The following is a 16238-nucleotide window of genomic DNA, read 5'->3' as shown; positions in this document are numbered from 1 at the left end:
CCCAGACTTTCACCCTCCTAAGCTTGCAGGGAGACATGTATCTACCCTGCTCTACGCAGATGACACTGTTATTCTTTCTAGGACACCGGTTGGTCTAAGAAAAGCTCTGAGGGCATTGAGCTTATATTGTAAAAAGGATGGACTGGAGGTTAATCTGCAGAAAACTAAAATTATGGCCTTCACTAGGAGGCCTAAGATTCATGTTTGGAGGACTGAGGGACATCCAATTGAACAAGTAACACTCTTTAAGTATTTGGGAGTAATCTTTCAGGCTAGTGGCACCAGAAAAGCACATGGGAACCATGTTGCTTCCAATGCTCAGAAAAGTTCATTTGCCATCTTACAGTATCTAGGACAAAAGGAGGTCACTATTTACCTGCGACCCTTAAATTGTTTAAAGCTAAGTCATTAAGCCAACTTCTCTATGGAGCACTGTTGGGCCTTTTTCCAAACATGGAAACTTTAGAACTAAATTCTTAAGAACTGTACTTTGCCTCCCAAGATTTGTATCTAATGCTGCTATCCGCCTGGAGACAGGTATGATTAAGGTTGAGGTCAATGTCTGGATTATTATTTTAGGTTATTGGCTTAAATTAGTTTATCATCCAGTTGGGTTAGCCCCTTTAGTTTTACAAGACAACCATCGATCTAGATGGATTCAGACTATTGAGGCTAAAATAGCTACATTGGGCCTTTCTTCTTCATTCCTATGTAAGGTGGGATATTGCTAATTGCTAATTAAACAGTGAATTCTAGATTGTGAGAGACAAATTGACCTTGGTAAGGTTTCAAAATTTTATATCACAGAAGAACGTAGATATTTAGTTTCCCCAATGAATTATCTGACACGGCTTGAAACCCCCAAGTATAGAGCAGTTTTACTTTGTTCGTTGTCACAGTTTACCCTCAGCAATTCTGGAGGATCATTATAGGGGGATCTCCTTTTCAGAGAGGCTTTGACCTTGTGGCTTGGATCAGATTGAAACCACTGAACATGTTTTATTATTCTGTTTGTTCTATAAGGATATTCGTGCAGCATTTATTACACCATTATTAGGTAAATTTCCAGGTTGGCAGAGCCATTTTTACTGCTCTTTGTTACTTTCGGACTCTGAGCCTACAATTACAAACAGAGTTGCTAGATACTGTGCTGCTGCTATTAATATTCGTCGATGATTTGTTAATAAGAAATTATCGTTGTCAACTTTTTCAATCTTAGATATAAATATATTTTAAGTTCTTTTAACCTTTTATCTAATGTACTGTTCGTATTTTACTGGTCTGTGACTGTAACAATAAATGACTGACTGACTGACACATGGATAGATAAAATAGAATGATTGTCGATGTAGTGCCAGATGATGGGCCCCTCAGGTCGGATGGTACTCAACATGCTACTGAAGAAGAGCTGAGGATCTCTCAGAGTACCGATGGTGTTTATGACACAGTTAGGCTAAAGCCTTTTGGACGTCTAGTGCCTGATGTTGCCATGCGGGAAAAGAAAATCCGAAGCTGCAAAGACAGAATTACAATGGACATGAGGAACGTAAGAAGCATGAATATGGGAAAGCTCGATGCGATGAAAGATGAAATGAATTGACTACAGATTGACATCCTGGGCATCAGTGAATTAAAGTGGACTGGAATAGGACACTTTCATACCATTTACTACTCAGGACACAAGAAACAAAGAGGGAACGGTGTTGCTTTCATAGTCAGGAAGGATATAGCAATGACAGTACTTGGGTACAATGCAGTCAGTGACCGACTAATATCAATTAGATTTCATGGACAACCATTTAACATGACAGTTCTTCAAGTCTATGCCCCAACGACTGATGCAAAAGAGGAGGAAGTTGATGGGTTTTATGCTCAAGTTCAGTCTGAAATTGACAGAACATGAAAACAAGATGTGCTGGTGGTGGTTGGAGACTGGAATGCCAAAGTTGGAAAAGGTAAGGAAGAAAACACCATTGGACTGTATGGCCTAGGAAACAAATGAAGCAGGAGAACGACTACTTGGTTTTTGCCAAGCCAATGATCTCTTCATTGCTAACACAGCAGATGGAGCACACAGAAATCAAATTGATTACATTACTGGTGCAAGGAGTTGCAAGAGCTCAGTTATAACAGCAAAGACGTGGCCAGGGGCCGATTGTGGAACCGATCACGAACTGCTCATGTGAAAGTTCCAAGTCAAGCTAAAGCAGAAAAACAAAGCTATCCAGCTTCCACGATATGATCTTGAGAATGTACCCACCATTTTCAAGGAGGACATCAGGAACCACTTTGAAGTTCTGAACTTCATTGATAGGGAACCAGAGGAACTGTGGAATGGAATCAAAGAAGTTGTTAAGGATGAATGTGAAAAGAGACTGCCAAAGACCAAGAAACAGAAGAAAGCAAAATGGATGTCAGAACAGACAGTGGAAATTGCCAAGAAGAGGAGAGAAGCCAAAGTCAAGAAAGATAAAGACCTCAGGAAGGAACTTAATAGGGAATTTCAGAAAGCTGTTAGAAGAGACAAGGAGCAGTACTACAATGTAAAAACCTTGAGGATGGAAATAGACATGGAAAAATGAGGACTGTTTTCCAAAAGATCTCTGAAGGAGGTTCCAAAAGGCTTCTGTCTTTTATGATCGACCATCAACAGTAAAGGATCCAGCAGTCAAGAAATATGCTGCAGACTAGCACTTGGTAGGGTTGCAATGAAAGCACTGGAAAAGATATTTAGATGTTGTGATGTCTATGCCTACAAAGATTAGAATCGTTTGGACAATGGTTTTTCCTGTGACACTCTATGGATGTAAAAGCTGGACTTTGAAGAAGCAAGATAGAAAAAGCATTGACGCTTTTGAACTTTGGTGCTGGAGAAGACTTTTGAGGATGCCATGGACAGCCAGGAAAACAAACAATGGATCATAGAACAAATCAATCCAGAATTTTAACTCAAGGCACAAATGACCAGGCTCAAACTAGCATACTTTGGACACATTATGTGAAGATCCAGCTCCCTTGAGAAGTTCATAATGCTGGGGGAAGTTGAAGGAAAGAGGATGACCAGCAGCAAGGTGGATGGACTCGATTATGACAGCAATGAATGTACCACTAGGAGAACTTAAAGGCCAAGTTGAAGACAGATCATCCTGGAGAGAATCTATCTATGGGGTCGCTAAGAGTCGACACCAATTTGATGGCAATCAATCAATCAATCAATCAAAACAGGAGCAACCCCCCTTCAGCCCAGGACCATATGGGTCTCCTAAGCAGTACCAAGCCCTTTCCAAGTCTGTATTGGCAATACCAAAGACAAAGACCAAAGAGAATAAAAGAAAAGCAATGGAAGGTGAGAGCAGCTTTCGACTGCAGGGCACTTCTCCCCTCAAGAATTTCATTAACCAAAAGGGCTGAACAAGTCTCTGAGCACCTCAGTGACTGGGGAAAACCCTGGAAGCAAAGCGAGGGTGGGGAGGTCTCTGAGGATAGGGGGCTGATGCTTGGCCAATAGATGCCAGCAACACTGCAACCGTGACCAAGAGGGGTGAGGGGGATGGAAGCAATGGGATGGAGGAGGAGGAGGAGCAGGAGTGCGGCTCAGGTGAAGGTGGAGAGAACTCTGAGATGGGGGGGCGGTGGCAAGGGGTGAGGGGAGCACTCAGGTACTAGCGTGCAGATGCTCTGCGTGGGTTAAGCTAGTATCTATTATTTTGCATTAGAAGCTTGTGATCTCACCTTTGTATCATTTCCACGTGTGCGCGCAGGCCAGCCCTGGCTGTAAAGGAACGGCAACATGCATGTGTATGAAGCACGTGCCGTGTCAAAGGATCCCTTCTGAGCAGGAGGAGAGGGCTCCCACTGTTTCTTACCATCTCCATCTCCCAGTGCAAATGACAGAAAACCTGCTCCTCTCCTAAGCCCTCTGCCCATGCGCCAGGAAAGAATGAGGCTGTTCTCACACTCAGCCTAACCTGGGCTAGGGACACCTAGTCTGCGTTAGGCTGTGCATAAGAACCACTGGGATCTGCACGAATCCCGGTGGCGCCTTGGCAGCAAACCTGTCATAGAAGCCCACCAGTTAGTCGAGGATAAGGGTGCGCTCGCACCCTCAGCTATGTCTAATTAGATTTAGACATTTTAGACTGTGAGCCCTTTGGGGACAGGGATCCATTTTATTTATTTATTTATTTATTTGTTTATTTATTTATTTATTATTTCTCTGTGTAAACCGCCCTGAGCCATTTTTGGAAGGGCGGTATAGAAATCGAAATAATAATAATAATAATAAGCCTATATTTTGCTACAATATCTATAACAATTGACAATAAAATTCTGGCATCCCAGGTCCTTGGGAAGGACTTGATGTCTGGATAAAACAAACCAGTCAATAACACCTGTCTGACTGTGTAAACAAGAAATAATAGCAACAACAACAACATATGTCAGCACCAGCTGCTTTGCACTTGGCGCTGAGACACTGCAGGGCTCCTGGCCAGCACCAGGAGGATTCCCACAATGCACCATACACTTGTGCAGTGCATTGTGGGATTTCTGGGGGCTGGGATGACGCATTCCGGCCCCCACACCTTCACGCTCCCTGGGGCAGTGGCAGACCCTCGGGCACATGACCCACATGCCCAGACAGTCCTCAGAGTTCATCTGTGGGGAAGGCAGACTTTTGCAGCCTTCCCACCCACCACCCTGTCCGCCTGGTCATGAGAATTACCTCATTCTGAGTGAAGAGAGGGGATTCGCGGTGCCCACAAATAATGACTGACTAGTGAGCTAAGCCTAAATTTGTGTGTTCCTGGCTATAAGGGTTATTGAAATAATGTGTGTAAAGTATTTGAGCACTTTAAAAAATCTATACAAATCCTGAATAGTAACGCAAGTGATTAATATGGATAAAGTATTTTGCCAGAACTCCATGCTGATCTGCTTCTGCCTACTTGCATCCTAGCCTCAAATTATCTTTACAACAACCATGCTAGGCAGTTAAGTGTAATTATTTTACTGATGAGAACCTGAGGATGAGAGAAGAAAGAGATCTATTAATATCTGTCTAATGTATTATAACTTGAGAAGAGTTGGAACAATCCAAGACACTCAATAGACACTTAGTTTGAGGTTATCCTGACACTTCAAGGGCAAGAGATGACTCAGGAGGAGCAAATGAGTTTACAAACTGAGATTGATTGCAGAAGGAATAACAATTTCAGTCTACTTGTGGGGCTGGTGAGAGATTGCAGGCTCATTAACCCTGATTGGGTGAGTTGAGCCCTATCGTCCAACCTCATTTGTCCAAATGAGCGATGGGTGTTCATAATATTTGAGTAATCAGAAGGAGAGCGTATGTGGAAGGTGGGGCAATGAAACAGTAATAATGATTATTTAAAAGCAAGTTAGGAACATAGGAAGCTGCCATATACCAGGTCAGACCATTGGTCCATCTTGCTCAGTATTGTCTACACAGACAAGCAGCAGCTTCTCCAAAGTTTCAGGCAATTCTCTTAGCCCTATCATGGAGTTAAGCAGCAATTCTGATGGGAAGTAGATCCAAAAGGGCAAGGAAGGGGAATGGAGAGGAAGAAGGGGGGAAACAGGAGGGGGAGTTTCTACACCCATGGGATCTTGAGAGAGACAGACAAGTATTTACCAAGTGGCAATTTGCTGCTCAGTTGAGTGTGTACAACCACTTGGTAAGGCCCAAACTGTGTATTATGCCAGAGATCAGGATTGGATGCCCTGACATTTTGTTTTTATAAAGCACCCTGGAGAGATGGGTTATAAATGTTATTCGAGCTTTGCTTCTGAGGAGGAAGTACTTACCTTCCCCTGCCCCTATATTGTTTTCCCGGTCATAATCCCTCCCACCCAACATGGTTCTATCTATCTATCTATTTATCTATCTATCTATCTATCTATTTTAGGCATACCCGTCACTAATCCCATGTATGGCAGCTCTTGCAAGAGTTCACAAGCAGCTGCTGGATAGCGGCAGAGATGAGCGGATTGTGGCCAGGCCAGCCAGCTGACGGGCAGGGAGGGAAAGTGCTGCCAGAGGGCAGTGAGAGAAAGCAGACTGGGAGGGGGAGAACAGACTGGGGCTGAAGATGAAATGAAGATGCGGGGGAGAGACAGGGAGAACTGGGGGCACAGATGCCCTGCCCCATATCAGCTAGTGTATTACTCTTACTCTTATTTATTACTATTACTCTTATTAAAAATATTTATACCCTGCTTCAGTGCACTAGCACTTTTATATGCCACTTTTCTAAAAGCGGTCTACATAGAACAAGAAATAGTAAATAGATGGTTCCCTGTCCCAAATAGGCTCACAATCTAAAAAGAAAAATGGGCCAGCAAAAACCACTGGAGGCACCCTTAAGACACACCTGTTTTCTCAGGATTCTAGTTAATTAATTCATTTTAAACTGCATGTTTTATATTTTAAAATTGTTTTAATCATTTTATCCTGTTTTATTTTTGTTGTATTTTAAATTATATTCAGGGATACACATAGGCGGTATATATATAAATATGATAAATCTATAAATAGGGACTGTTGCTCTCCCCCTGCTAAATATAAGGGAATCACCACTTTAAAGGCATCTCTTTGCTCAGCTAGCAGGGGTTATTGTAAGTTTTATGTATGTGCAACACCTTGTTTCTGCACAACCCTTGAGGACATATTTTTGGGAGGCATAATGGGCGTCAGTGGAAGGGGAGAGTGACTAGAATTGCCCTTCCCCCAGATCATCATTAGCAGCACGAGCACTGCATTAGACTCCATGTCAGCCAGTGGGTTTTTTCCCAAAAGGGCATCTGTGAAATGGACAATATCCTTTCACCTATCTATGTCATGGATATGCTGCTGATTAATTTGAAGGGATACTGCATTTGGGATGCTACATGTAACCCTTCAAATTTTTTGGAAAATAAAGATCTTCCCCGAAGTTCAAAAGACACATCCTCAGGGGTTTTTCTTTCTTTCAGAAAAGTATAATCTACCTGTCTCTGAGATTCGAATAAACTGATGCTGAAAACTCCTAACGTGTTATTTGCACACGGCTTCATTCTTTGGGTTAAATGTTGAGCGAAGCTACTTCGAACAACACTCGCGGCATTGAGGGAAGCAGCCCCTCCCCTCTGCTCTCGGGTTTTGTTTTGAAACAAGTTCACATGGCATGCTTACATGTTTTCCTTCTATCCAATGGGAGGGGGAGAGCTTCCTAAAGAGTGATATCTGCATTTCTAAAGAGAACATCAGTTTTATCATGCTAATGATTCTACGTCAGTGCCTCTCCCTATTTGCTCTGGCAAATTTTCAGAAAAAGTAGCTTAAAACCAGCATTTTTAAAATCCAGAAATATGTCGAGATAAGCTAGAATTCGCATCACAAAGCCTGATTTTTGTGCGGAGCGGGTCCAAGAATCTCAAAGGGACTTCGGGGTAGGTTTGGCTGGTGTTTGAACGTGCACACTCTCTTCTGAAGGAGATTCGGGGTAGAAGCCCTGTGTGTAAAGCCTCCTACTGCACTTTTTATCAGCAGCCAGAGTCCAAACAGGCAGGTGATGTGGGAAGTCCATCATACGAGTCCTTTTTGTTGTGGTCCTAGCTAATAGCACCTGGGAATGCAGTTTTGAAGAGGAGAAAGGGTTTAACCCCCACTCCTGCAGAGGCTTTTAAGTTTAAGAAGAAATCAGAAGATCTAATAATGTTTTGCCCCTGCAGTACTGTATGCAATTGAACGTGAAATCCCCATGATCCTTCCCATAACAGCCTTGGTCATGCACTGGTTTAAGAGAGCCTGAAGTCACTATCTGGCTGAACCCTCACATACAGCCCAAATGTGTTCTTCCACATGGATATAACAATTACTCCAGTGTTTGAGATACGCCGTGCTATTCCCTCAATTTAACATCCCTGATAAGAAGAGGTCACAAGACAAGGAGGGGCCTTCATAAATCCCAGCAAAAGCAGGCTATATACACGAATCCTCACAGCTGAGAACATGGAATGGAAACGTCTATATGAGGCCGTGGTGAAACTGTGACCATCAGTGGCAGGACCCTAGTGCTGTGCATTGCTCAAGGAGCTGAGAGGGAAAACCTAGGAGAGCCTCACAGTTCAGTATGGCAAGGGTTGGGTCCCTGGAAGTTGTTGGACTAACTTCCATCACCCCCAGCCACAAATGTTGCTGTCACTCCCTTCACCCCCAGCCTTCTGCCGTTGTGGGTGTTGTATGCGATCTGGGGACACAAGGTCGGGAATCCCTGCACTATGGGATGGGTATGCAGATTTTATGGCATCTCTGTCTTGCTTTTCTGCCACAGAGGTCCTAAATGTAGCTCTTCCTCCAGAAAGCCCAGAGCAGAGTACATGACGATGTTTATCCTCATCACAAGCCTGTGAGGTAGGTTACGATGAGAGATAAGTGACTGGCTCAGTGTCACCCAGTAGGTTTCGGTTTTCCTCAGGGGCGTAGCTATAATTGAGCGAAAGGGTTCAAAGAACATGGGCCCCGAGCTCCATCCCTTCTTATTTTCTTCGTTATCTCCCTCACTCTGGGGGGCCTCCAGAGAGAGGGATAAACACGGCCCCCCTCTCCCCTAGCTACGCCCCTGGTTTTCCTGGCCTTCACCAAGCTCATGATTGATTTAGGCATCTAGTCGTGGACTTTGCTGCCTCATTGGGAGTTGAGTGAAAAGGGCGGTGAAACTGGGGTGTTTTCATCCTATGGGTGATGCTGTGCTCCAGATCCCTGCATGACCTTTTCCCCAGCAGCTTTAGGAAGATGTGAAAGAGCATAAGCCAGAGGTCCCCAGCTTTGGGTCCCCAGATCTTATTGGACTACAACTCCCATAATCTGCAGCTGCAGGGGCAGAAGGCTGGGGATGATGGGAGTTCTGGTCCAACAACATCTATGGCTGAAGGTGATGGCAGTTGTAGTTCAAAAACATTTGGGAACCCAAGCTCTAGAGCTTTCGGAGGCGGGGGGCATGGCAGCTGCCAGCCTCCAAGACTCCCACAGCTGTTACTGCTGGCAGCAAGTTGCCACCAGCATTTTCCCCCTTTCATGCTCCCCTGGAAATGGCTGAAATGACCCCCAGCTACACTGCCTGTGAATGGGATGGCAAAATGGGGAGAATTTCAGCTTACTGAAACTGGGGCGGACCAGTCTCTCACAGGAAACTTGAACAAACCAAGAAGGGCAGTGGTTCAGAGCATAGATCAGGGGCTCTTAATTGGGGCAATTCCACTTTTTAACTATAGGGTAGTTCCAGGTGGTCCATGGAAAATCTTTCCTGCGTTGAATTTCATTTGCTTCCTGGTGAGCCAGAATAAAGTGCTTGGAAACAATTTTGAGTGCTTCTGTGTTTTGTTTTTAATTTTTACTGGAACCTTATGAGAATATATTCTATAAATGGGATTGGGGTCCATGGGGAGTACTGGGGGGCAGTGTTCCTTGTAACAGGGAATCTCAGATGTTGTTGACTACAACTCCCAGCATCCCCAACTGCAATGGCTTTTGGCTGGAGATGCTGGGAGTTGCAGTTAACAACATCTGAGATTCCATTACAGGGAACACGGCTGCATCCAGGGCAGAGGGAGACACCATAGGTGGGATTAAGAACCCCTGGTATAGGTGGTCAGCTGAAGAGCTCTGAGGGTCTGCTCCCCAGCTTCAGGCAGCAACAGCTGAAACTCAACCAGGCAATCGCATGGAGGTGGAGGATACCCCTGGAAAGGAACAGTCACAAACATGGCACCGATGTGTGAGATTTTATCTGCAAAGTGCTTGGAACACAAGCACCGAATAATGTATATTAGTGTTTCTTAACCAGATGTTGATGGACAACAACTCCTATAATCCCCAGCCATATCCATTGTGTCTGGGGATGATGGGACTAACTTCCATCAACATCTGCGGTTCCAAGATGATGGGACTAACTTCCACCAACATCTGGGGTTGATATAGTCCATCAACATCTGGGGTTCCAAAGTTAAAAAACCCTGATGTATATTTCTAGAAGGTAGCTCCAAACCAATGAAGCCACTTGCTACCCAGAAAAGCTTCACAGGTGAAACTGCAGGTGCAATGAGAGCAGATATATGAGTGTGTTTTATCACTTTGCCACTATGGAAAAGATCTAGGGACCTAAACAGAGGGTGCTAAGTGCAGGGATTTCCTTTCCCTGCGAATCAGGTCTTTTGAGCTTGTAGTTGCAAGAAAAGGTGGGTCTGAAGTCCACTGTGGGCTCCACAGGGTCATCATTGTGTCGCAGAGTACTATGTTGATTCAATGCTCTTACATCTTGATGTTGAGGCTCAATTGTACCAATACACAATTGAGGGTCAGCAGCCAACACTATCAGCAGATTGCTGAAACCTGCTGCCATGGAGAGGCAAACATTGCAGTATCCCGTCAGCAAGCCCTCTCAAATAGTAGCCATAAAGGACAGCCAAGAACAACAGAAAATTGGCAGGCATCAGTTAGAAGAGAGAACTCAGTGTCTCTTTAATCATTGATTAATAATTCTGACTCTTGTCTTTCAATTAAGGGCAGCACTTCATCTATAAATTGGAGAGATCAAATTGAGTCTGGTTAATCAAACACAAAGCAAATCATGGCATTCTCTTGTGCCAGGAGAATATCTGAGAGAAGCCCCTTTGCAGCAGAGTTGCCGAGTCCCCCGAAATTCTGGGTTTCACCCAGATTTTAAGCATCTCACCCAGATTGCTTAGCCCACCCCAATTCACCCAGATTTCAGATTTCATTTTTAAATTTTTATTTTATTAAAAAGCTAAGCTCTAGCCCTTGTAGAAGCGGAGTTATGGAGCAAAACATGCAGTCACTGTTCTGCTCAAAAATTATTTTCAAGTCAATTTACATAATATGCAAATTAGGCACCTGGATTTGGAAAGCCAGAATAGGGCAACCCTACTCTGCAGTTGCCACCAGTTAGGTGGCTACTCAGAGATGGGCCTTCTCTATTGCTGTCCTGAGACTTTGAAATATGCTCCCTGCTGAAATAAGAGCCTCCCCATCACTGATAACCTTTTAAAAGTCTCTAAAGACACACTCATTAACCCAAGCTTTTTAATTAGAATTGTGGTTTTAAATTGTTTTAATGCTTTAATTTTTGTTTATCTGTTTTATGTTGTTGTAAACCACCCAGAGACATAAGTTTGGCACAGTATACAATATAATTATTGATTGAATGAATGAACATAGAATGTATACCAAGAGAATACAGAGGTATACAGAGGAATACAGACAAGTATACAAGTATACAAATGTACCTTCCGATCTCAAAGCTTCAGCAAAGGTTCTCTCTCTCTCTCTCTCTCTCTCTCTCTATATATATATATATATATACACACACACGCACACACACACAGAGCCAAAAATTGTGATGTCCAAAAGTAAATCTTGCCACAGCTCCTAGGAAACAAAGTACAAGCCAACTTAATCTATCCCTGAAATCAAGCAAACTCCCAACTTTATGCTGTGCCTTCTTCCACACTCTGGAGCCCAGTGGCCAGGTCTCCACAGTTTACCATTGGCCTGTCCTTCCCTCTTCCTCCTCTCCTTATAACTGGCTGGCTAGGTGCTCAGGCCCATCCCATCCCTCCCAAAGTCTGACCAACAGGCTCCACAGTATATGGCCCTGGCCCTTCCTCCTCCTCCCTTCATGTCTGGTTGGCTAGATGCTCAGCCTGACTGACAGGCTCAGCAGCCAGGAAAATGCTGGCTGATGCTCAACGAGGGGAGGGATGCTGCCTGACACTCCTCCTCCTAGAGAAGACAAGTTGTTGCAGTGTTTTTAAATTGTTGTGCAAGAGATTGTTGTGCAGAATTAGAGATTGTGAGGGGTCTGAGAACTTGCAATTTAATAGCTGCATTGGAGGTAAATTGGCATATCTGGAAGAAATGGAGCCAGTTTAATGTAATGGAATTTAGTTTGCTTTTTATTTGGTCACAAGTCAATCCCTGTGTGCCTTTAAATGCACCTTTTACTCACTGAAGTCATTGGTCAGCCTTTACATTGGTTTGTATTGCAAGGAACATAGAACACTGAGTGGTCTAAACATTGGGATTGGGGTGAAAGAGGCAGAGTGAGTTTTTTAAAATCCAGATTTCTTCTCTGGGATTTGTGAAAACTAAATAGGTCCCCGCCCCCCACCAAGACAAGCAAGTCACAGATGTTTCAAATAAACATCAAAATGATTGGCTAACATCCTAATGAAGCACTAGTGCTCAGCGGGATATGCTGGTGCTGTGGATGGGATTGATTAACTCAGTACCAGCAATCATAACCGGGGGGCAGGGGAGTTTCAGTTACCTCTTCTTCCCCCAGAAGTAATCTGTGCACAATCTTTCTCCCTCTCTCACAACACTAGAACCAGGGGTCATCCCATGTAACTGCAAGTCTGGAAATTTAGGACCGACAAACGGAAGTACTTTTTCACACAGCACATAATTAATCTATGGAATTCTTTGCCACGGGATGCGGTGATGGCCACCAGCTTGGATGGCTTCAAAAGGGTTTTTTGATGAATTTGTCTAATTCATGGTCTACCAGTGGCTGCTGGTCTGGTTGCTATAGGTCATCCACCTCCAGCCTCAGAAGCACGATGCCTCTAAATAACACTTGCAGGGGAAAAACAGCAGGAGAGGGGCCACACCTTTGTCTCTTGCCTGTGGGTTTCTCTGAGGCATCTGGTGGGCCACTGTGTGAAACAGGCTGCTGGACTAGATAGGCCTTGGGCCTGATCCAGAAGGGCTGTTCTAATGTTGTTATGTACCATTTGAAAATATGTCCCGGAGGGTCGCAAAGCCTTCAATATTTTCAGGTGATGCAGAGGACTTCTGGGGGAAGGGGGAGATTATTTTAATCCACCTCTCCTGTGCAAGTGCAAGTGCTTGCGTTAGTCAGGAAATCATCCACAGCACAGGTCTATTTTATAGAACAGGTCTATTTTTATAGATTGTGTTAATTTGGATGTTGGCCAGCCAAAATCTGCCATGGGGTGGATGGGGGGACAAGAAGTCAGAGGTGGGGCAGAGATGAGGTACCAAATTCTGCTTTGCCCCACACCTCTGGTGGGGGCCAGTATACTTTCAGAATTGATCTTTGCAAGCTTTGAAAATCACATGAGGGGCAGGGAGGAGGGAAAGTTGCTAGCATGCTCCTCTCTTCTCCTTGTGCTTCTTGCAAGCTTTTCAAGAAATTTGAGGAGAGGTGTTCTTTGCAAATCTTGCAAGGGTCAGATCAGTCGCAAAGAGTCGCTGGGCTGGAGGCTATGGGAGGCATCTTGGTGCTCCATTTATCTGCTTTCATAAGGCAACTGCCTCACTTCACCTCATGAAAGGACCACCCCTGGTCAGAGGTGGTCACGAGCAATCTGCTTTAGATGTTCCAATTATTAAAGGCATGTTACTTTCACATTGAACAGTAGGGGTAGCTCTTGTAATGAGGAACAGCAGCAGAAAAGCTTGCAACTTGTTCAGATAAGTTGCAATGCCAGGCAAGAAAAGCCAGGAAACTTAAGTCGAGGAACAGCTTGTGAGGCTGTGCTCTTGCTCTTGACCTGCTGAACACAAGTTTGTATGATTAATTTGCCTGAAGAAAGAGCACTTCTGTATCAACCCATGATAAGCCACCCCACCAGCAGAATAAAAGGAACGCTCAGCTTTTGACCGACCTTCTGTCTAATAGTGTGAAGGCAAGATGGAAAGTAGCATAATGACAAACTTACTGAAAACAAACTTTCTTCATCACTGTAGAATCCGAGGGAAAGGGTTGTGGTATGCAAGGACAAGGCAGTGGAGTAGAATCAGGAATATGAATAGTTCAATAAAATAACAAAGAGGCAAGTGCAGCCTACCTTCAGTGCTCTTGCTGCTGGCTGTTTGTTAGCCCCGCCTCTACTCCAGGACTGGGATGGAAACAAGTAACTAAAGCCCAGTTAAAAAGCTGGCCTGGACCACGAATGGATTAAGAAAAAAAACAAAACACCACAATCACCACCAACAGGGCTCTCTTTTGGTTGAAAAAAAGAAGAGGGAAACACAAAGGTGTTGAAAGCATTGAAGACATTCAGTTTATAATGGCTTACATACTGCACAGCATTCCTTCGGTTTTGTGATGGAGCAGACATGCAGTTGCACAAGAGCACACTTGTACAAGTTGCAAGAATTGCACAAACACAACATCCATCATGCTACTGCATTTGCACAATTCTTGCATTTTGTGAAACAGCGCTCATATAACCATACACAATTCTGTTACAAGGCAGACAGAATGTTGCACAGTATGTCCACCATCATTCATGCTTGCTGCATTTCAAGATGCCAGTTCTTCCAAGGCGATGATGTCTTATTTGCTTAACATGGTCTCATCCTTGGTGAAATTTGTTAGACTAAGCAAGCAGCTCAAAATGTATCAGGTGCAAACATTTTAACCTGCAGTGAACCTGCAGTGAAATTCATTTCAGTAATTTTAATTTCCCATCTCATTTTTAGTTCATATTAGTGTTGCTCTTTATGTTGCCTGGGAGACCCCAGTTACCACAAACCAGACAGACAAGGATGATTGAAGGAAGCAATAGTCACCATTTATTGAACCAAAACCAGCGCTGGTGGCTCTTTCCTGTGCCTCGCGGCCTACCAGGAAAAACGCACCAAATACCCAGTGCCTTGGGGTTTTATACCTTGGCATTGTTACACAGCTGGGCGTCCCCCATTCAGCCCGAGGGACCAATTAATTCATTACATTTACACATGTGTTTGCCTTGAGGCTGGACTTTGCCCTGTTATGCTCCTTGGGGCTCAGGTAGTAGAGGCAGGCCTAATTGAGTATATCCAAATTGACTTACTGATTTCCCGGGGCAGGGACAGTTCACCAAGTCCCTGCACCTGCTCACACCAACATGGGGTGTTGACAAAAGGGAAGTTTTCAACGGAATGAAAAGAATGTTGATTTATAGACCATTTTGCTAGTGGCTGTGTTTTCTTGGGGTTTCTTTGTTCCATTTGACTGGTTAACTTGCTCATGGGTTAAGCCCTAAACAGACTTAAATGTTATATCACAGTTTATTTTGTTTAAATGCAGTTTGAAATATGTAGCTGTTCATTTTGTTGTGTTTTTAAAATGATATTTAAAATGTGAACTTCCCTGTTTTCCATCAGAAATGTTTGTTTAAATGTTAACTGTGACTGATGCTAATTTCAGGGGAGCTGTGGGTGTGTATATGTGTGTATGTTTCTATGGGTGCCCAGAGATGCTTCTGTGAAGATTCTGTTCCTGAGAACTTTATTTCTGTTCAGTTCTGTTTCTATTAGGCTTTGTGTGAAATTCCACATTTTGTTAAAATGCAGAGGGTATTCTGCCTTTCTGCCTATTTGTTTTGCTGATGGGTGTGTTTTTTGTCATATATGTGAGAGTGTTTTGGTGATTTGCTATATAGAGGCTGGGTTGTGTATATATGCTGAAGAAAGGGCGAGTTCTGTCCACTCCATTCTCCCAAATGTCTGATTGTGTGTGTCCTTGTCATTCAGATGCAATTGTTTTTGCCAAATTGTTGCCAATTGCCAATTGTTTTTGCCAAATTGTTGCCAATTTGCCAATTGTTTTTCCTTATTACAAACTTGTAATACTTTTTTGAGCTAAAGGGAGCTTGGAGAAAAGTTCTATATTAATGTATACTTTTAATTTTCTTTACGTTTTCTGTATGGCCTATGGCTGTAATGAAATTGCTTGACTAAAAAGAGGGGGCTCTTAGATTCCTCTAACTCTGTTTCAGTTGTTTTTGTATAGACTGTACATGGAAAAGTGTTTCCAACATGCAAATGCTAAATTATGACTGGAGTGTAGTCTCCTCACTCCCAATATTGAGTGAAAAGGAAGATCTCTGAACAGCAACTTGTCATTGTGGGTAAGAAGGAAAAGAGATTTTAAGTCAGATAGTCAAATGCAGTTATTGTTTTATATTTTTGTAATATGTATGAAATGTTTCTGCTAATTGATTTTGCTGTAAACTATTATCAATGGGTCTGAGGCTTAAAATTTATAAATTTGCCCCACCGCCAGCCCTGCTTTGCTTTCACAGGGAACTTTAGGACTCCAGATTATTTATACCAAGTAGCAGAGAGTTCCAAAGGACTGGTTTGCATTTTACCTGGAAAACCTCCCAGTTTTAAAAGGGATCAAGTTTTTGTAACCCACCCTGTC

At 43.5% G+C, this 16238-nt stretch overlaps 1 protein-coding gene across 1 annotated transcript in view; it reads right to left on the bottom strand.

The window, feature by feature from the left end:
* MTHFD1 (methylenetetrahydrofolate dehydrogenase, cyclohydrolase and formyltetrahydrofolate synthetase 1) overlaps positions 1-13912 on the bottom strand; it is a 135309-nt gene extending 121397 nt beyond the window's left edge. The window contains exon 1 of the mRNA XM_053284303.1: positions 13894-13912. The gene's annotated coding sequence lies outside the window, so the exon portion shown is untranslated. The remainder of the gene's footprint in view (positions 1-13893) is intronic.
* Positions 13913-16238: the final 2326 nt, after the last annotated feature.

This window comes from Hemicordylus capensis, chromosome 1 (genome assembly GCF_027244095.1).
Source record: "Hemicordylus capensis ecotype Gifberg chromosome 1, rHemCap1.1.pri, whole genome shotgun sequence".
Lineage (NCBI taxonomy): Eukaryota > Metazoa > Chordata > Lepidosauria > Squamata > Cordylidae > Hemicordylus > Hemicordylus capensis.
The sequence above is the reverse complement of the archived record's forward strand: the minus strand, read 5'-3'. Positions and strand labels throughout refer to the sequence as shown.